The sequence below is a fragment of the Ambystoma mexicanum genome, chromosome 4q (assembly GCF_040938575.1).
Source record: "Ambystoma mexicanum isolate Mex_15411 chromosome 4q, UKY_AmexF1_1, whole genome shotgun sequence".
NCBI classification, from domain to species: Eukaryota; Metazoa; Chordata; class Amphibia; order Caudata; family Ambystomatidae; genus Ambystoma; species Ambystoma mexicanum.
Window position 1 is genome coordinate 205395761 of NC_090928.1, and position 21490 is coordinate 205417250.

Consider the following 21490-nt stretch of genomic DNA (forward strand, 5'->3'; position numbering starts at 1 on the left):
ATCATGGAGCACCAAGGTCTCAAACAGTTAATGGAGAGGGCTGGGAGGACTCGTCCACCGAGGAAGTGTCATTTAAGCTATTCAAGTAGCTGTTGAAGGCGGACCATATGTTTTGGGGACGAGAACGGGCTGGGAGCATACCCAGAAACTCTTCCTCGCAGTTTCGGGACCACGTGAGTAAATTTAACCATTTCTGGAATGTAGGTGGGTAGGACTCTTCCAGCTCTGTAAAACACATTTCTTGGCTACTACACAGCTCACGTTCAGGAACTTAACAATGTCCTTAGCCCCCCCAGGCTGCCACACCCCAAACAGAACCCCCATCGGGTCAGGATCTACAACAGAATCAGTGATTGCAGACAGTGTCTCTATGATCTTACTCCAGAATGTGGCCAGTTCCGGGCAGTCCCAAAACATGTGTAGATGGTCAGCACCTTCCACGCCGCAGCGAGGGCAGAGCCGAGGATCGGAGCGTGCAAACCTCGAGATTCTACACGGAGTGTAATACAGCCTGTTGAGCAATTTATATTGTATAGTGCGGTAGCGGAAGTTTAGGGACACCCTGTTAGTATGAGAGCACATCCTCTCCCACTGTTGATCGGTGAGTTCCAGCTCCAGCTCGGAGGCCCAGTCGTCCCGGGCCCTGGATGGCTGGGGAGAAGCAGTGGTCGGTAGGAGTTTGTATAGTGAAGAAACCACCCTACGGCGCCACCTGAGTTGGCGATGTAGGCAATCCTAGGGGAGTCCTGGGGTTCATTGGGGAAGTCAGGCCATGCATTTCGGAAAGCAGCGCAGAGTCTGTAGAACTGCAGAAGTTCCAGAACGGAACCCGAGTGCCCCGGCCTCCACGTCTGCGGTGTTATAAACTGCGCATCTGGATAGAAGTCAGTGAGGGCGCGGTATCTCGGGGCCTCCCAGTGTCAAGCCAGGGCAGTGTCATGTGTGGGTTCCAGTCCGGGAAAGTTCCAGGTGGGGAGCCACTTGTAGTACGGGTATTGTTCATCACAAGTTTTGAACATCTGGCCCCAGGCCTGCACCGTGGTCTGGACCGGGTCAATGGGCGAATCCGGTTCATACTGTCGGTTTAGAATCAAGGACATTACATTGGTGCCTACTGCTGCCAGAGCCTCCAGTTTGACATGAGGACGGGTGGGGGCCCAGGGTACCAGTAAGATGCAAACTGCGCCTGTGATGCAATCCAATATCGCAGCAAGTCCGGGGCGGTGAAGCCCCCTCTATCGCAGGGTAGTGACATGTATGACCACTTTTTACGAACCGCGCCAGAGTGCCATAAGAATTGAGCGAACAATTTGTGCAGGTTCGTGAAGTAATTCCTACCCGGCCAGGTGGGGACATTACCGAATATGTATAGCAACTTGGGGAGTAAGATCATCTTTACCAGCGAGAGTCTTCCGGCTAGTGACAGTGGAAGGGTGCGCCAGCGCGTAACTTTGGCCTCAGCCTGCTCTGCCACAGCCCGGCAGCTGTCTGCTAGTAGCGAATCTTTGGTCAGGGACACCTGGACTCCCAAGTACCTGATCCCATTTGGGGATCAAGGGAGCGGGTACTCAGTGGTGGGTTGTATCGTGGAGCTAGTAAGGGGGAAGATCTCGGATTTAATATATTTTATAGTGAACCCGGAGTATGTACCTATACGGGTGATATCGCGTAAGATTGGGTCTAGATGAACAGCTGGGTCTCTTATGAAGAGTAATACATCGTCCGCGTAGAGCGAGATAATCTCAGGGGAGTCTTTCAACCATATCCCTTTGCGTGCGTGCCGCTCCCTGATGTAGTCGGCCATTGGCTCAATTGCCAAGGCGAACAGGATCGGGGAAAACGGGCATCCCTGTCGGGTGCCTCTAAAGAGAGGGAACAGACCGGACGTCTGGGAGTTAACTCGAACCCTGGCCACCGGGGAAGTGTACAGCAACTTAATATATGCTATCATAGTAGGCCCTATACCAATAGTTTCCAATACCAACCAAATATATTTCCAAGACACCATGTCGAACGCCTTCTGGGCATCCAGTGTGACCGCAACTGCACTTGCACCCTGGTCAATGCACGACATGACATTAAGCAGCCTTCTAATGTTGTGGGATGTTGATGTCCCAGGTACAAAGCCTGATTGATCGTCGTGGACCATGTACGACATGACCGGGAGGAAGCGGCTAGCAATCACTTTGGCAAAGATTTTGGTGTCCAAATTCATTAACGAGATGGGCCTATATGATCTGCACTCATCAGTGGGTTTACTGGGTTTGAGCAAGACCGTAATGACGGCCTCATGCAGTGTTGGTGGAAGGGTCCCCAGCCGGAGTGACTCGTTCAAAACTTCAAGTAGTTTGGGGGCCAGAATGGCCACGTGCTCCTGACAGAACTCTGCTGTCAGCACGTCCGGACCAGTTGCTTTTCCTTTGGGGAATTCGGATATAGCCTCAACTATTTCATCCAGCAGGATGGGGGAATCCAATTGGTCTCTGGTTGAGGGGGAGATGATAGTCGTGGGGATCTGCTCAAGGAGGTCACGCATTTGGGACTCACTGTGCTCATGGGGTTGGGAGTACAGCTCTGAGTAGAAGTCTGTGAAGACTTCCAAAATGTGTTGGTCAGACCACCGTTCCGACCCCAGGCTGTCCTTGACGCTAGTAATCTGTGCCTGGCCCCACTCACCCCTAGCCAATGCAGCCAGCGTCCTGCCGGGCCTGTCCCCTTCTCCATATTTACGAGCCGCCTGTGGACGACTGAAGTATTGAACTTCCCTGGTGGCCTGTTCATTAAAGAACTGATCTGGGAGAGGGTGGCAGGGTCAACAGATGTAGGATGGGCACTCTCTAATTCGTGTAATTTGGCTTCAGAGCGGGCAAGGGCCGCTCTTATGGCTCTGAGAACTCCCACCTCCCTTGATATGGACATTCCCCTGATGAAGACTTTGAAAGCCTCCCAACGGACCCCCAAGGAAGTGGACTGGGGTGTATTAAGCTCAAAATAGGACTGGATGTCGGAAGGAATATCAGCCTTAAATACTATGTCCTGTAAGGCCAAGGACGTGAAATGCCATGTGTTGATAGTAGGGGCGGGCACTCCTAATTCTAGGGATATCCGGATCGGTGAGTGGTCTGACAGGGTGCGTGCCAATATCTGAGTTTCCATCACCATCCCAGCAGCGTACTAGACAGAAGGAACATGTCGATTCTGGAGGAGCTGTCATGCACAGAGGAATAATGAGTATATTCAGGCGTCTGCGGATGCATTACCCGCCACGCGTCTCGAATGCCAAGTGTTGTGCTATGTGCCAGGGGTCTGCTTGCCGCACTGGAAAGCAGTCTGGGGGCTGTCCCTGTTCTGTCCAGTGTGATGTCTAATATAAAATTCATGTCCCCCCCCAGATGATCTGCACCCCCACGTAACCCAGCAATATGGATGCCACCTGGTCGACAAAGTCAGGAGAGTCCACATTAGGGCCATAAGTATTAACTAGTAAGTATTCCCTATTAGCTATTGGGCAATGTAGGATAATATATCTTCCCTCTGGGTCTATATAGCTCTTGTGGAGTACAAACTTGAGTGACCTATGGATCATTGTCAATACCCCTCTGGCCCGGGTCGAGTAAGAGGTGGAATATCTATGGAGACCCCATGATGGTGCCATGCACCTAATCAGAGGGCCCTTAGAGTGTGTTTCCTGCAGGAGCAATATTTTACAGCCATGCCTGTTGGCATGGGCCATGATTTTGCGGGCCTTAGTGTAGTTACTTAAACCCCGGACATTCCAGGACATCACTGTTGTAGACATTTCAGACTAGGGTACATCCCGCAACCGCTGTCAAAACTTACATGGTGAATAAAGAAAGCCCCCGCGGGGGTGCCCCCATGTCGTGCATTCTGCCAAACTGCCCCTGTCATTTACAATACCGTTACCCCGATCCCCAACAATACCACCCCCCACCTTCACTGCCCGCCCCCAACTTGCAGTGGAAATCACCCCCCCGGATGCATGTGCCACCAACTAAACCGACCCTCACTGAGAAGTCCAACGGGGATATGCCCCTAACAGGGCCCAACTGGGGCCAACAAGCAGTAACATCCAACAAAACATAAGCATTGCAATTGCAGTGAGGTGTTGCTGTGTGGGCGGCTACTTAAACGTTATGCAGGACAGCGTGGGTTGTCAGAAACGGGTTTCTGCGGAATACGGAGTCTGTGTAGGGCCCCAAAGCCAGTAAGCTATCGGAAGCCAGGTGAGACTGAAGAGGTATCCAAAGCCAGAGACCAGCTCCACTCCCTCAGAGGGAGAAGGAGATCAATGACCCGAGCGCCTGAGCCGGGCCACGGCTCGGAAGTATGTCAAGGAGGCCTAGTTTGCATGGTTAGTGGTAGATTATTGCCATCATCATGTATGCAATGGAGGAGTACCAGCCAGGATGAGCCACGTCGGGCTGAGTCACATTTAGTTAGTCATCGTTGGCGCGGTCAGATGCTGGATTATGAATTGGTATGTGTGCCTCGATGAATTTTACCACTTCGTCCGGGACAGTGAAGAAGTACAGTTTGCCTTTGTGAGTAATTTTGAGACGTGCTGGAAACCATATGGCGTATGGGACATTACGTTCTCTAAGCAGTTTCTTAACCCCAAGGAATTGGCGCTGTTCCTGCTGCACCGCTATTGAAAAGTCTGGGAAGATCCGGACGGTGTGAGACTCGAGGCGTAGGTCTCCCTTTTCACAAGCCAGGCGGAGGATAAGGTCTCTGTCCCGGTAGTTAAGAATCCTGGCGATGATGGGCTTTGGGATATCCCCTGCTTGGGGCGCGGTGACAGGGCTCTGTGTGCACGTTCAACAGTAAAGTACAGTGAGAGAGCCGGATTTCCTAGTAGATCCTCGAGTAGAGCCTTGAAGGCATCCTCTATGCGCCCCTTAAGAGCATTCTCAGGGACCCCAATTATGCGTAAGTTATTTCTACGAGAGCGCGATTCAAGGTCGTCGCACTTAGCTCTCACATTCTTCATGTCGCGCGACATGGAGGCGACGGTGTGTTGCAGCACATGGATCTCATCCTCATTTGTAGATATCCTGCTTTCAGCTTCAGTAATTCTGGTGCCTGCCTGGTCCACTCAGGTTTTAAGGGAGGCAACATTAGCGTTAATGTCGTCTAATTTCTCATGGAAGGAGGCGAAATTCTTGGCCATGGACTCCATGAGTGTAGTCAGATCGGGGGTCCTTGCCCCAGAGAGAGTATCATTTTCTCTCCTCCTGCAAGGATGATGTGTGCCCTGTCTCCGCCCTCGGGACAGACGGGTAAATTTATCCATTGCTCCCCTCCCAGGGGCACCTTTGGATCTATTTGGCATTATTGACAGAGACTCGGCAATGGTGGAGGGCCACCAGGGCAGGCAATGAAGAAGAATGGGCAGCCAAGGGACTAAGATGTCGGAGAACCACGGGCGCCACCCCGGTGGCAGTCAGAAGGCCAGATTCCGTGAGGCAGGGGTTCACAGATGCAGCAATTAGGGGAAGGCGGATGGTCAAAGGAGCAAAGCGATTGGCAGATGTCGAGCACTGCACAAGCGGTGGTGGCATGGGCAGATTATGGCAGCAGTGAAGGAGGAGAGGCTGCAGCCAAACAGGAAGCATGGGACCATTCAGGAGCCAGTAGGGGAGGCCGCCAGCCCACAAGAGCGAGTGGTTTCCTGACGAAAAACTAGAGCAGTTGTTGTATAGGAGTTCACTTCTCTGTCAGGTCAGGGAGTTCTGTGCAGATTCAGTGTGCCAGGTGCCCCCGGTGGAGTGGAGGGAAGGTGCAGGGCCAGCACCCCACTAGTACAAGGGTTCCACAGCCTCAGGCCACCTGCGTAAGGTGGGGAACCTAGTGCAGTGCGGGGTTCCAGTAATGGTAGGTGGTGAGGTGTCCAGTGTCTAGGGACCCCGAGGACCCTCACAGGGGCAGGCAGTCCAGGTGTGGCGCCCCACTCCAAGATGGAGTGAGAGGTTCCGGCCTCTCAAAAGCAGCTAGGTAGGGAGATGAGGGCCAGCCCGGGGGCACCAGGAGCACCGCAGCGCGGGCCACCTCCCCCCGTGCTCCTCACCTTGGGATCACAGTCCTTGGCCCGGGATCACGGGCCATGTATTTTCCAGGGCAGCCAGGCTCCAGCCCAGCCGCCTCCCGCCGTGCCGAGGTGAGCGCTCTAGCGCTGGTGGCAGGGAAAGGAGTCGGGGCGCGCCCCAGCGCAGGCCCCAACGCAGGCCCCCGCAGCGGCTGCCCACGTGACGGCGCACTCCGGGGGCACCCCACTCCAAGATGGAGTGAGAGGTTCCGGCCTCTCAAAAGCAACTAGGTAGGGAGATGAGGGCCAGCCCGGGGGGACCGCGAGCACCGCAGTGCGGGCCACCTCCCCGCTCCTCACCTTGGGATCACAGTCCTTGGCCCTGAACCGCGGGCCGAGTATTTTCCAGGGCATCCAGGCTCCAGCCCAGCCGCCTCCCGCCGTGCCGAGGTGAGCGCTCCGGCGCTGGTGGCAGGGAAAGGAGTCGGGGCGCACTCCAGCGCAGGCCCCAGCGGCGGCGCAATGGCACACTCTGGGGTGGGCCGCCGCAGCCGATGGCAGAGTCCCGCGACAGGTGGGCAGTCGCGGGCCGTGCAGCAGGAGCCCCCAGGAAGGGGGCCGGGCACACAGACACTGCGCGCCGTGGTCACCGCCCGCAGCAGGTGAGAGAAGGCAGGGAGTAGGAGGCGGGAGCCGGGCGCACGCAGGCCAATGCTCAGCTGGCCCAGGAGTCCCGTACACCGGCTTCCCGGGGCCGATTCGGGCCCGGATTGAAGGGGAGCAGTAAAGAGGGATACGAGAGCGGCTCCACAAAGTATTATGCTGCAGGGATAAGAAGTACCGCAGTTGATGGCGGATTTCGGCCGGAGCCACACGGAGCTCAGAGACTAAGCAGCCATCTTGGGCTGCTCAACAGCACCACCTCCAACTAAGTGTGTGCCTAACAGTCACAATCCTGTCTGGGTTTGGCGTGGGCTAATGCTCACAATTCTAACTAAGTGCAGCATTGCTAACAATGGCAGTCCTATCTAGGATTGGCATCTAAGTGTGGCACATGCTAACATTTACAATTCTACCCGAGTGTGGGACATGATACCATTCACAGTTGCATCTGAGTGTGGGACATGCTGACAACTGCACCTCCATCTAGGTGTGACTCAGGCCAATGTTCACGATTTTATTTAAGCATGGCACATGCCACCACCCACAATTCCATCCAAGTGAGGGACATGCTACCATTCACAATTGCATTCAAGTGCACATGCCAACATTCAGAATTCTACCCAAGTGCGGGGCATGCCACCATTCACAGTTGCATCTAAGTGTGGCACATGCTGACAATTGCATTTCTATCTAGGTGTGACTCAGGCTAATTTTCACGATTTCATTTAAGTGTGGCACACACTACCATTCACAATTCCACCTAAGTGTGGGACACGCAACCATTCACAATTGCATCTAAGTGTGGCACATGCTGACAATTGCATTTCTATCTAGGTGCGAATGTTCACAATTTCATTTAAATGTGGCACCCGCTACCATTCACAATTCGATCTAAGTGTGTCACATGCTAATATTTACAATTCTACCTAAGTGTGGGCCATGCTACCATTCACAATTGCATCTAAGTGTCGCATATGCTGACAATTGCATTTCTATCTAGGTGCAAATGTTCACAATTTCATTTAAGTGTGGCACAAGCCACCACTCACAATTGCATCTAAGTGTGGCACATGCTGACAATTGCATTTCTATCTGGGTGCGACTCAGGCTAATGTTCACGATTTCATTTAAGTGTAACACACACTACCATTCACAATTGCATCTAAGTGTGGCATGCTAATATTTACAATTCTTCCTAAGTGTGGGACATGCTACCTTTCAGGCTAATGTTCGCAATTCTCTCTGAAAGTTGGACTATTTGACATTCACAAGCAGGCCTGGGTCTGGCGCAGGCTAATGTTCACAATTCTAACCTAGTGGCGTTGCTAACTTTCACAATCCTGTCTAGATGTGACACATGCAAATGTTCATGATTACGTCTAAGCAGGGCTGGTCTTACACCAGATTTCACACGAGGTGGGAAGCATCGTTGGCGCCCCCCCCACCCCGACCCCTAAAAATGACAACCAGAAAAATGTGTTACAAATGTTGTAAATAGGGCACTTCATTAAGACCACTTAGCAAACACCCTGCAACTCATATCAGTGGAAGAGAGTGGTGTGACATGCCCTGGTACCCCCCTCTTTACAAGGGCTGGGCACTCAATGATTTGTGAGGAAGTGCCCTAGAGTGGCCACTAGATGCGATAATTGCCCTGCCATCACTGCTTTGGGAGTCGCAGCAAGATGCATTGGCTGATGCCTTTTTATTTTAATACCAAATTTACGTGTTCATTGATTGTATTAAAAACCCCCTTGTTATTTATGCTCCTTAGGCCAGCTCCGCAAATAGATATTGTTGTTTGACTAGTTAGCTGCCCCCAGACCCTTGACTTTACGTTCTGCCGAAACAGCGTGTATTCGGAAGGTCTGTCTGCGGAAAGAGGATTGCAAGGCACTTCATGTCACCCCGTAATGTCCCTTCCAGTACCATCTTTTAGTCACTTCCCCTACAGCGCTTAGCAACATCCTCAAAGTGATGGTAAGGGCTGAAGGAGAAATCTGCATATAAAGACCCATATTTGCAGTATTCAAACATAGTTTAAACATTTTAAATTAATTTTGTGTGATATTTATTTTCATTTGCGTATTTGTTTAAATTATAATTAGTCAGGAATATATGACCTGCGCAGAAGTTGTTAGAATTGAGACGTTTGGTAGAAATGCACTACTTAGCTGCCAATTCGCCAAATATGGTACAAAGAGCAATGATCATGTCTGGACTACATTAAGTGTTGTATAAGGTAAGGCAAGGAACCCTCTTTTTATATAAGGGGGCTTGACTCCAGAGGTTAAGGCGAAAGTTAGATTCTTTTTCAAACATTAAAGGTTGAGATTTATTAAATTTTCAAGAGTAAAAAACCTTTTTCAAGAGGCAGTTGTGGCAGTACGTAAAACTTGTCTACACTAGCAGTATATTCAATTACAGTCACTATTGATGTACTAATCCACCTATAGGCACAACCATTGCATAACCTTGTGTAAAAAATGTTTTTCTGTGCCAAGGATGGCATATTTCGCTTTTTTACTCTCGAAAAGGTTTTTTACTCTTGAAAATTTAATAAATCTCAACCTTTAATGTTTGAAAAAGAATCTAACTTCTTTGTGTCTATGTTAAGAGCTAACAGATATGTGCTAATTTAGCTCCACTGCCCCCCCAAAAAAGAATCCTACCAAAGCGTCAATGACCAGGGTAGCTGCTGACTCCACTCTTTTCTCAAACTTTGGACTACATTAAGGTAAGCAAACTGCTGCAGACCGCATGCCCGCATCTTGGCACGCAGCTGCACCCCTTTGCAATTTAGAGATTAGAATGGTGCTCTTTTTTCTTTGATAAACTTGAAGTTTGTATCATAGAGTTTCACGGTGGAAGGGAGATGCCTCCAAGTAGCCTTTATTTAGGAAAGCGCCACTGAAATATATCGTGGTGTCATAATGCCGACGTGAAAGTGAATGGTTGACTATGTACACGAGTCCAGGATTCCTCATCCCAAGGCTCACCTGAATCCTAAATTGCCTGCTTCATATGCCCTGACATCCATGGGAAATATGGTTGTGAGAAGGAAATATTTACAGAATTTGATATGTACTTCTGCATTCTGAGCAGAATCATCGCCTGTGAAAGTCTAATTACCATTACGATAGAACACTACAGAAAGTTTCCAATGTCTGATGTAATCTACTGGAGACTTCGGAAGCCATTATGAAACAGGTGCCTATATGCAGAAGATTGATACAAGTTATTTTCATCATATTATAAAACGTTTTGGCACAACATGTGCTGGGCCACTGCCTGCACGTGTTATCACCACAGGACGTTCACGACAGTGGTTAGCAGCAGCATTAGCAGCACACTAACTTACCTCATTGATCAGCAGAACTATATATTTTTAACAATTTTATTGATTTTATTCAAAAAATAACAACTCAAACCAAACTTACAGTAGATGCATAATGTCAATCACAAATAAACATACATTGCTGTATTCAATCCCACTGTATCTCCCCTTCCCTCCCCCGTCCCCAGCCTACTCCCCCTCATTTCCAGTCTCTACCTCTTGCGGTGGGGATTCCTCTTCGACAGAACTCATTGGGTCTCTATCACTTGGTCCATCCTGCGAAGGCCCAAATAATTCAGCTATCAGTTGCCTCCAACCCAATAGGGTTCCCGGCTTCTTCTTCTATCTCTCCTTTACACGCTTCCTGCCATACCACAGTTTCTGCCTCCTCCCACTTCTGCAGATCCTTCCACCACGTTTCAATTTTTGGTCTATGACATGCCTTCAAAACCCATTGCAATTCTTCTCTTTGCTAGGACATACGCCAGTTCTTTCAGTTTGCTTACATGTTTAAGCTCACGTGGTCTTCGAAACCCTCCTATCAAACAAGCCCATGCAGTATCCACCTTCATATGTATCCCTTTGTCTTCCATCTTCTGTGCTATTTTCCCCAGTATCTCTCTATCAATGGGCACGCCCAAAACATATGCACCATTCCCGCATTCTCTTCATTACATTTAGGGCACACTTGACGTCCGACGTTTTTAAATTTAGCTATCTTTTGAGGCGTCAGGTATGCCCTGTGAGTTATATACAATTGTATCTGCTGCAACCTAGCATTTCTCGATACATTTTTATGATATCCTTGTGCTCTCTTCCACATCCCATCACTCATCGGGGCCCCTACTTCTTCTTCCCAGTCCAGTCTGAGTTGCACCACCTCCTTGCCTGCCTTGGACATTATCATCTCATATAACCTGGATGATTTGTGTCCCCCTTCTGCTATGTCATATATCGTATCTATAGTGGCGTCCGGTTCCTCCGCCAATGCCACTCCAGACCAGGTATCTTTAATTCGATGCACCACCCCATGATACGTAATATATTGCCCCACATGCAACCCCATTAGTTCCACCAGCTGCCCAAATGCCAGTATCTTCCCCTCCTGCCACACATCCCCCATCGTTCCTATCCCCACCGGTTCCCAGTGCTTCCTAGGCATTAACCTTAGTTGTTTTTCTCTTCCCACCACTGTGACCAATGGGATCTGTGGGGAGCACGGGGATGGCTTTTCCATTAACTGGCACGCTCTTCGCCACATCCCCCACCCAAGGCTCATCATCCCCGGGCGGCCTTCCAACTCCGTTTTAGGCAACCATATCATCTCTTGTAGAAAGTATGGGGCGCAGTCCCTCTGAAACAGCCTCTGTTCTAAGGTAGGCTCATCAGAGAGCCATTTAGCTACGTATTGTAATTGGCTCGCTACATAATAGACTTCCCAGTTTGGTAATTTAATGCCTCCTTTCTCATATGGGTTTTGTAATTTCCACAGGGCTACCCTGTTCCTCATCCCGTGCCATAAGAATTCCCTGCATAAGCCACCCAGCCTAGCAAAGAATTTCCTGGGTATTGAGTATGGGATGTTCGCGAAACAGTGCAACAATCTGGGCAGCGCCACCATCTTGAGCATCGCCCCTCGTCCCATCATTGCCAAGGGGAGCTTCACCCAAAACTTCATGGTGCTCTCCAATTTCTTAACTGTCCTCTCCGTGTTATGCATATGTTCAGCTCATACCATATGATATATGTCTACCCCAAGATATCTGAATATGTTAACCACCCACGGTATCTGTAGAATCGGCAAATGCTCTAACGGGAGCCCTCTATGCCTACCCAACGGGCATATGCAGGACTTACTTGGGTTCACAGCTATGCCTGATAGTTCTGCAAACCTCTTCATCACTTCTAATATATTTCGGAGGTTCTCTTCTGGGTAGCGCAAATACAGTAACATGTCATCTGCATACAATGAAATTAGATGTGGTGTCTCCCCAACGACAATACCTATTGCATCATATTGCTGCCTTAAATAAATCGCCTGGGGTTCTAAGGCTAAGATATACAGCATGGGGGACCATGGGCATCCCAGTCTGGTACCTCTACTGAGTTGCCATCTTTCAGAAACTACAGCTCCTGTCTTCACGCTAGCTAGTGGTGCGCTGTATAACAGTTTGAGATATCCTGGTCCCATACCATAATTGGCTAGGGCCGCAGTTAACCAGGGGCATTTGACAGAGTGAAATGCCTTGATCACATCTAATGATACTGAAGTGGGAGAATGGGAGAACAAGCTCCCCCAATCTCATCACGACCATGGCCTGGAGGATCGCGGCCCAGGCACCCCCCACGGGACGAGTTTGTCTATCTACCAGATGACAAAATACCCTGGTTCAGGAACATAAGGATATGCCCACCAGCCTGTCCGACTCAAGCCGACACCTGCGGCATGGATGAACTTGACTAAGACAACAGCCACAAGCACCCACATCGTTAGAGATGCCACAATGACCTAGCCAACTGCCAAGAACACACGTGCCACCATGCACACTGGTCACTCACGCACCAGCCTACACGAAGAACATATTCAGTGCTATGACGTAGGTGACTGACACACCTACTGACGTGCATCGTTGTTATTTTTCACATAGGCCCTTTTTTAGTAATGCAGAAACGCAAGACGCTTGAAGAACTTGCATATACGCTTGCTGACTCTTCTTCCACCACTCGCCCTGTGTTGACACCATCATGTAGACCTAACACTGCTTGTGAGGCCATATCAAACCGCGACCTACGTACCATGGATTATGCATCACCACCCATGAACTAGGCCCGAGTAGGCCGCAAGCAAGAGCCTCATCATGAAAACTCTCTCAGAGCAAGAATACAAGTGCTGATTATGCAGAACGAGCCCCAGCGAGAGCTCATAGCCAAGGCCACGATGTTGTAACTCGTAGGCTACCAGCCCAACGCCAAGGTTACACCTGTAAGAAAAGCCAAGCTCACAGAAACGAAATACAACTCTAAATGTGCAGAATTCCGCTCCAGCTATGGTCTCTCCACACGTGACCAAGCCGATCTGACAAGGTGCCAGATCCACGAGACAGAAGTCGCCTGAGTCCCACGTCTGGGACACAGGTTGCAACAGCGAAGCGGCAAGATGGACACCTACGGCGATGGGAAGGACCTGCTCACAAGTCTATGAGCAGACCCGTACGTTGTCTGCACAAACACATAGTTACACATTGTTGCTAGTGACAGGTACACCGCGAGCTGGGAACAGCGATGGTCCCAGGCTTGGAGGCTCGCGAGAGGACCAATCAGAGCACGGGGGGACTCATCACTGACGCCACTAACATTAGCCAATCATCAGGGGTCTTCTTGTAACGATTTTCAAGTACCTAATAGTAGGGACAGCCCAAGTATACCACCTGACTCATCCTTAACCACTAATATCCTTCTCTATATGTATCCTATACTAACTCTACCACTCAGGGAACCAATCCGAAGTGGCAATAGGTTTTTGCTAACTTTCCCAGGTGACGCTAGTAGCGCGTCATACTGCTGTAAAAAGGGCCTGCGAGCCCCACTAAGATTGAGAGTCTGGACGAATGTGTACGATCCAAGACCCATCCCTGCCGTTGTTATGATAAACAGCAGAACCACCCTGCTCCTTGTGTGCGTCTCATACTCATTCAGGGAAGCACGGGAGGAGTTGGGGCCTCCCAGCCCAGAGGTCTGCGGACGGCTCAGCCGACCCCGGGAAAATCACCCCGACAATACTATCGCCATCTCGTCTGCATCTCCATTAGCATGTTCAATGACTCGGTGGAGTCGCCTAAGGTTATTTGAGATGTTTCTATTCGGGACATATCCTGTTTGATCAGGATGTATTAACTTATTAATGACCTTCTTCAGTCTATTTGCCAAAACCGCTGTTAGAATTTTGCTGTCTTGGTTTAACATCGACAAGGGCCTGTAAGAGCCACAGTCGCTACCAGGCTTATTGGGTTTGGGAAGTGGTATAATGACCGCTTCACGTAAGGATTCCGGTAATTTCCCAGCTTCATATGCTTCGTTAAGCATCTCCAGCAGAGGGGGGAGTAACTCTGTTTTATATGCTTTATAGAATCCGCTTGGGAGTCCATAAGTTCCTGGGGTTTTTCACGTGGGCAACTGCCTCACTACCTCTTCTAGTTCCTCTAGGGTGATCGGGGCATCTAGCTCCTCCCTCTCCTCTGCACTGATCTGGGGTAGTCCGATATCTTCCAATGTATCTCCTATCTCTTCACTGTTGCTTCCTGCCTCATCCCCATACAGGCGTCTATAATACTCTGCAAATTCCTGATTAACCCCCTCTTATGTGTCTGCTATGCTCCCATCTTCTTTCACTATCGTTCTAATTGGGGGCCTAGGGGTCTCATTTTTATATAGCAATGCCAGGACTCTTCCCGGTTTGTCACCTTCTGCGTGTTGTCTCTCTATATACTTTTTATAGTTGAGGTTGCATAATCTTTCCCAGTATACTGCACATTTCTGTTACAGGCAAGTACCATTCCTGTGTCTTCCTTGGTATTACTACCCCTTTCCGACACCCTTTCTAGCTCCTTTTCAGCTTCCTGCAGCTCGGTCAGGATCCCATTCTGCTGTCCCCTAGACTTGGCTATGGCAATCCCCCTCACCACCACCTTGAAGGCTTCCCAGAGCGTGCCCGCTGATTTAACACTGCCAGTGTTTATCTCAAAATAAATTGTTATTTCCTCTCGCATATCCTCCCTGAATATGTTGTCTTTCAGAGCCTCTGCACACAGGCGCCATGTGGGTATCCTTCCCCTCGGGGGTCGGTATTGCCACACTAACATCAGTGGCGAGTGGTCTGAGAGGACCCTTACTTTGTATTCCGCATGCGTTATTCCAGTCATTATTTCATGTGTGACAAACACATAGTCTGGTCTATTATAAAGGCCCTGAGGGGCCGCATATTTGTGAATACTGTCTATCCTGTGGATGGCGTGACCTCCACGCATCGTTCAGCCCAAAATCTGCCAATAATGACTGTAATGTCTTTGCAGCTGGAGTGGGTCTGTCTACCTTAGTGTCTGATCTATCTATTTTTGGGTTTAACACACAATTAAAATCACCCCCCCATAGCACAGCCCCCCCCCACACCACCACTCAGTTTACCATACAGGGTTCTAAAGTACGCAGCCGTGTCCTGATTCAGGGCATAAGCATTTACAATACATATCTTTCTATTTTCCACCAGCCCTTTCATAACCACCATCCTGCCGTCTGACTCCGCTGCCGAATGCAACAGCTGGAATGGGACATGTGGCGCCGCCCATGTAATTAACCCTCTTGCATAGGCTGAGTATGCTGCCCCTATTACCGTCCCTTTCCACTTCTTCCGTAGCACTTCCAGTTTTTCCTGTGTTAAATGAGTTTCTTGTAACAAGGTGTCATGATTCCTGCCCCTCATGTCCCCAGCCCTCCAAGATGTCAGGCTGGAGCCAGGCCACGATCACCTACATGGCCCTCAAGGGCCTCTCCATCCCTCCAAAGACCCACTTGGAGTCAGACTTGGCGCTTGTGGCACCAGACTCACTCACTCCCATAGGATAACACTGGGGATTGGACTTGTAGTGCATTGATGGGGACAAGATGGATGCCCCCACATATTTCGGTTCCCAGAACTGCATGTGCGGTCTAGTCTTTTGGGTGTGGTTCAGCCCAGAGACACCTGGGATACCCAGAGACTATTTAAGCTACACCCAGGCTGAGAAACATGCTTTGCGTTTTCTGCACCTGCAGCGTGACACTCACTGTGTTCGGATCGGTCTCCAGTAGGCCTGCATCTTTCTTCTGCGCTCAGCTCCTGCAAGAACAAGAACACCGTTAGGAACAGCCTTACCTTGCGGCGCTTCTGCTCATCATTCATTGCTCCTTCTGTTCTGCGGGCATCTTCGGCGGTGTCATTCCCATCCCGGCACGCCGCTTCCTAAGGAAAAGGTAAAAGAACAGAAAAAAAGCATTAGTAAGCATTCTGCAAATCTTTGCTTATTTTAAATACTGTACAAGCTTCAGACGCTTACCTCATCCACTTCTCATCCATCTGCAAGAGGGAAAAGACACTACAGGTTAGCGTGGAAACATCTAGAGGTGCCTCATACCGCGCTTACCCACCGCATTTGTTCTTCATAACCGGCATCCACGCTGAACGTTACGCGACCTAAAAGACACCGAAAAAGAACTCAGTTCAATGCAAATACGAAAGGGGTGCATCGCGCATCACGCTCTAACTCACCTTCAGTGCTACTCATCTCAGCAGCACGCCACCATCCCCGGACGCCGGCCATCATCTAAGGAAGGAAAGGAACAAAGTTAGAGAACTGTTCAAAAGACTCATTATACTTACCTGTCAGACTCTTGCCAGTGAAGTAACTAGGCAGCAACAAGCCCACATCAATCAACGCGCCCCTGGGCTGAAAGCAGGACGGAGAGCACACTATCCAAGAAAACAAGGTGAGCTGTGGGTCAAAGGGAAGGGTTGGACCCCGGGGAAGAAGGGGTTAAAGCACACAGAGACAATAGGGAGTTAAACTCTACCAATCCTGTGTTTCAGGCCCAGTCTCCAGTCGAATAGCCTCCAGGGAAGGGTTCAAGGTCGTAAGAGGTCAGAACAGGCTGAGTGACGTCCCCGTGGATACCAGGTGAGCGTTACACAAGGCTATGTCCACTTTCTGCCTGCGCAGGTACATCATAACCTTGTTTCTTTTCAAATAGCTGTTGAGCCCCCTGACATTCCAAGTAACTATTTTAAGGTCTCCCATGGTTCATATCGTTTTTCCCGGGGTGTAGGCTCACACCCCAACTGTACACACTCCCCAACTACAACAAACCACTGCACACAACCCCTTCCCTCCCCCTTCCCCACCTTACTCCAAACCCAACAAGTGCCCAGCTCCATCCTTGGATCTCAGGCTCCCCCGCGTTTGGTCCTGCCTTGGAACACCCAGGCCAGGACCCCAGCAGGGTGTCACCGTACTATCAGTGACCTAACTAAACTCTAAATGGGGGTATAAGGACGAGCTCTGCGAGGCTCCCTAACTAAGCAATAGTCTCAGTGCTCACGGATCCTGTTCCCCTCCAACCTGTTCATACCAGCCCATAACGGCATCAGTTACTATAATCAAGTCCCATAGTCTTAAGCCACGACACCTTCAGGTGCCCCCCCGCGAATTACTTATCTCTTCCTTCTCCTTCTCCCATCTGGATGCCCGACTCCTGGGGGCATCTTTGCATGTCGAGCCACCCCATAGCTTCTTCCGGAGTGTCAAAAAACAAGGTTCTGTTTTTATGGAACACTTTTAGTTTCACCGGGTAGAGCAACATGTACTTGTGGCCTGCTTCTCGCAGTCTTCTCTTGACAGTCCCAAAGTTCATGCGGCTCTGTTGCACCATCAGGGTATAATCCGAGTAGGCAGTTATCTTCGCTGTCCCTCTTTGTATTGTTCCTCCCTTACGGAGGTGTTCAAGGATTCTTTCTCGATCCCGATAGTTGAGGATCTTAGCGATCACCGGCCTAGGAGGATTGCCCGGCAGCGGCTTCCTCGTTAGAGCCCTATGCGCCCTTTCTACCGCGAACCCCTGAGACAAGACTCCTCCGGTTATCTCCTGCAGCAGCATAGTTTCTATGAACTCTGTAGGGTTGGAGCCCGCGGCTCCCTCTGGCAAACCAACAATACGAATGTTATTCCGGCGGGCCCGTCCCACCGCCTCATCTGCCCTGCATTCTAGGTTGCCCATGCGTTGCACTAGGGCGTGAAGGTCTGCTTTGTGTGTTGCACAGTCCGCTATGTTCGGACCCACCTCTTTTTCCAGGTGCTCTGTGCGTTCCACCAACAACCTGACGTCTTGTCGAAGAAGGTACACTTCTTCCTGCACCGCCCTGACTTTCAGCTCCAGTGCAGCTTTCAATTCAGTCATAGCCAGGCCCAGTTTGGTTTCCCAGGCCACTTTCAGGTCTGCATTTGCCACCAGGACCTCCTGGTTGGTACCCATGGTGACTGCGCTTCCAGCGGGGATCTTCTCCTTGCTCTTGGTTCCGTCAGTGCCCGGAGGCGTTCTGGCATACTCCTCCAGCGTGGGCTGCTTACTCTTTGTTCTAAGTGGTTTGCTAGACATGGCGTTGTGCCAAGGCATTGTGGGCAAGCCTCCCCTCTCGCCAGCCCCAGCGGAATGGAACTGCCGTCGGTGCCTGGGCGGGCCACCCAAGGGGGTATCCGGAGGACGATGAGCAGCTACCAGAGTGGATTGCGCCCTCCCACGTAACAATATGGCTCCGCTCCGATCTTGCTAGTGCGCTCCCATACTGTGGGCTCTCCAGACCAGGCTCCGTTTGTCGTTGCTGCCATGCCTCAGAGTCCACTTTACGTCTCAGCCTTGGCTGTGCGATGTTTCAGGGAGCTCCAATTGGGCATGCCCACATTGACCACTGATTGGGGGTCGTACACCCTTGTGTCTGGCGGTCATAGCCAGCGTCAGTCCCAGAGTCACCTGCTCAGGGCTCCGGCACCCTGTGTCCCTAACGCAACGGTGCCCCCACTGCCGTGCCTGGTTGTCTACTGCAGCCCCGGTGGTGTCGCAGGGGTGAATGTTTATCCGTGAGCCCAGCTTTAGGTGGGGCTCCACCTTGATTGTGTGCTGAAGGTACAGGGGTCTCCATGCGGGTTCAAGGAGTGGCGAGGGGGGAAGCCCAGTCTATGCTACGTTGTCAAATCAGGGCCCCCCACCACCTCCAGCTCCTTACCTTCTCTCTGTTGTTACTGTGTCTTTATCTCCTTTGTGCGCACAGCATCAGGCGGGCCCTGGTTCGCGCTACCACGGCAGGTGGTCCCCACCAGTACACACTTCACACAGGCCTCCTGCCTGTGCACCTGCTCAGCACTTCTTTGGGTCTGTGTCTGGTTACATGCAGGCGGGAGGCCAGGGACTCCAAGGCAGTCCCATGGTGTGGGTGGGAGTTAGTGCGATGCACTCCACTCTAGTGTGCACCCATTTGGGGTGCTACCGCCTCTCAGCTGCTCTTCCAATACTGCTCTGGGCTGCTTTGCACTTTCACGTCTGTCCCAGGGTGGTCTCCTTAATATACACAGTCTTTATTTCACAACTGTTGGCCCTCTTTCCTGCTCCGGGTCTCCTCCCACTACCTCTGATCTCAATTCGGGCATTCATGAATGCTGCACCAGTTCTGTAGCAGCGGTATCCCCCAGTCAGCCTTCAACTCCTCAGCCCTAATCCGACATTTATTCTTGCGGTCATATCCTTGCTCCGCTCAGCCGCATTCCATCCATCCATTAGTTACTGTATCGAATTAAAATGTTGTCCGTTTCTGCGTTCAGCGTTCCGAACTTTGTTGTGTTGTGCTTGCTACACTGTAGCGTTCAGCTGCCATCCCCTGCCGAAGGATTGTGTGCCTTTGCAGGTAATTTCAACACTCCGGTCCTAATTCTGCTCGTTCTGCCATCTGTTCAGAGCTGCACACATCGCACTGGCCATGCAGGATTTTCAGTGTAGCCCTCATGCACTGTTGTTCTGTCTAGATCCCATCCTGCACACTGCTAAAGTCACCGGTTGTGCCTTTGTCTTCCGCCGAGTGCTCTGTGTACGGCGCTGCTCGACCATATGGGCTGTAACCGCTCCGGTTCGCACAATGCAACTCGAGCCGGGCTGCTCAGACGAAAGCACAATTCTGTCTGTTGTCCTTCTGCTACACACCCATGTTGCATACGGGGGCCAACTTGCTGGGCTTGGGCTCTGCTCCCTTGCACACAAACATTTGCGTTGGCTGCTACCCAGTTACTTCCTTTGTTCTGTTGCGGCCGCCATTTTCTTCGCCTTCACAACTCTGGTCTGTCCAGCTCCTCAGGCTCTTGGTTCGCTTCCAACGCCACAATTCACTTCAGTGTCCCGCTTTCATTGTGCTCCAAGACTTCATACTTCTGTACATACTTGCATATCCTATACTGTTGATTCTGGGCATCTGTATTTTACAGGATCATATAAAGATCAGCAGGAGCTCGCTGGAACCGTGTACTATCCCATGGCCATGTAGCCACGCCCCCTTGATCGGCAGAATTTAAGGCAGAAGCACTCAGCACCCGCGGGCTGCACGGACAGGTCACAGTGTCCTAATAGCAAAGTCAGCAGGCTCTGGCTCACTGGGTCAGGCTGCGGCTGGGCCTTCTGATCCATTTCACGATTCCATGCAATTTCGGGAGAGCAGGTCAAGGAAGGGAAGGCTGCCCATGCCCAGCCCCAATCACTCATGTGTCAGTGCACACTGTGCACTCGCAAAGCCTGGAGGAGGGCACGTGCGCCAAGGCATGGGTCCTGGCTGGTGCCAGTGGCTCCGCCACCCGGGTGTGGGAGGTTGAGTGAAATAAAGCAACAAATGTTGCTAATTTCCTAATTGCTTCCCTGCCTGAAGGCTGAGGTTGCAGTATGCTACTTCTAGCAGTACCCTTCCAGGTGGCTGTGCCAATTGTCTTTCCCCTGAACAGGCAACCCTCTCTTCTGCCTCCCTTGCTTACACAAAAGGCCTTAATTGCTCTGAAACAAACAAAATGCCCTAAATCCTAACCTCCTTATTCCCACCCTGCAGCCACTCCCACCCATGCTGCATGTAGGCGGAAACAATGGTGTAGGTGATGAGCCACCTACACAGTGATGGGGCGATGCAGGTGCTGAATGGACGTGCTAGCCCAGATTTACGTTCTAAAACAAACCTACCTAGCTCCCCACTCCTGGTGCCAAAGTTAACATGCGGGTTGCAGGTAATATAATGATAAGCAGAGCCATCTGCTAAAAACCCACTGCCAGGCATGCTTTAGCTTTTTTCCGTTTACGCTGCTCCTAAACGAATCTCAGCGCACCAAATGAAACTTTGCATCCATTCTCATTAAATCGCATCCATTGATGGCATGGCACGGTCGTACTGTGAACGTGCAGCTCCAATAGTGTTACCCATCGAAATAGATCTCTAAAACATGATTCTAGCTGAGGATTCATTCTAAGGATTTTTCCCAGTTTATGGGATACTCATGTAACTGAATCATAGCGCCCTGATGCATGAGGGCTTGTGCGCTGTATAAATGCAAAATATTAACATGCTGTTACTATGTCGGCTTGCTCCTGTGTGACCCACTCTTTCATTTCAATCAAACAAATTACTGTAGATTAGAGCGTTTATTGGCACCCTGCTTTCTGGTTTCACATCCCCAAAATGCTTTGAAGTGGAAAACCAGCTGCGATAACTCTCGCCACGCCGCCAAATAAAGCTCTCTAACTTCCCAGACAAATTGCTGCGAAGTGCCTTCCATAGTGCTCACATGTTAAACCAATGGACTATTAGGATAATAGCCACTGGGCCTGCCTCCCGATGTGCT